Raw genomic sequence first — 1,127 nt, 5'->3', positions numbered from 1 at the left:
CACCAAAGGCTCTGTCCCTGAGGGCTACTGAGGCTGTGGGAGGTGTGGCCTTGGCCCAGACTGGACATCAGGAATGAGGCCCCAAAGGAAGGGTTCTTAGCCCCATGGAAAATTTAAAATGCTCTTTGTAGGTAGGATGGGAAAATCAAGAAAAGTGATCCAGCCCCAGCTGATTTGGCTCAGTGGATAGAGCGTCAGCCTGCGGACTAAAGGGTCCCAGTTCGATTCCAACCAAGGGCACATGCCCGGGTTCCGGGATCGATCCCCAGTAGGGGGTGTGCAGGAGGCAGACAATCAATGATTCTTTCTCATCATTGATGTTTCTCTCTCCCTCTTCCTTCCTCTCTGAAATCAATAAAAATATATATTTTTTAAAAAAGCAGGGGGGGGGGGGGGGGGGACCCAGTACTATGAATAAGGGAGATGAGAGGAGAAAGTCAGAGATGAGAACTAGATTCTAGGAAGTTTGGAGTGGAAATTTAAACCCAAGTCTGTCTGACTCCAACTGTCCTTTTTTCCAAAGAGGCAGTATGCGTGGTGGTTATGGTTGTTTCCTCATGTGTAAGAACAAACATACTGGTTACCAGGAATGTGGCCTAAATGCCGGGGATGGGATGCCAGGGGCTCTCCCTAACCACTCACTTTGCTCTGCATTTGTTTGCTTCCATCCCCACCCATTCTCTCTCTCTCTCTCTCTCTCTCTCTCTCTCTCTGACACACACACACACACACACACACACACGGAATTCTCCCTGTTTTCTTCAGCTGGGCGGGCTTGTCTGACTCCACAGTAAAAGCCACCCACCTGCGTGAGCACCTGAGCTGGGCTCTCAGGAGGGGGCCTCTGCCTGGAATCCCTGGGACCTGCCCCCATGGTAAAGCGGTAAACTAGGTTGCATGGTGGTGGGCCGCACCAGGCAAATCAACATTGTTTCTTTCATTTCCCAGCTCCCAGAGGCCCACACATATCCACAGCGTGGGATAAAAATGTTCTTCCTCAAGAGATGGCCCTTCTCTGCATATTTACTATCCCACAGAAAAGCATTTTTAAAAATTGACTTTTAGAGAGGGAGGGGGAGGGAGAGGGAGAGAAAAACATCCATGTGAGAGCCACACATTGATCAGCT

The sequence above is a fragment of the Myotis yumanensis genome, unplaced genomic scaffold (genome assembly GCF_028538775.1).
Source record: "Myotis yumanensis isolate MYYU_CA2020_CCGP unplaced genomic scaffold, mMyoYum1.0.hap1 SCAF_2, whole genome shotgun sequence".
NCBI lineage: Eukaryota > Metazoa > Chordata > Mammalia > Chiroptera > Vespertilionidae > Myotis > Myotis yumanensis.
This window is presented reverse-complemented; position numbering follows the sequence as displayed.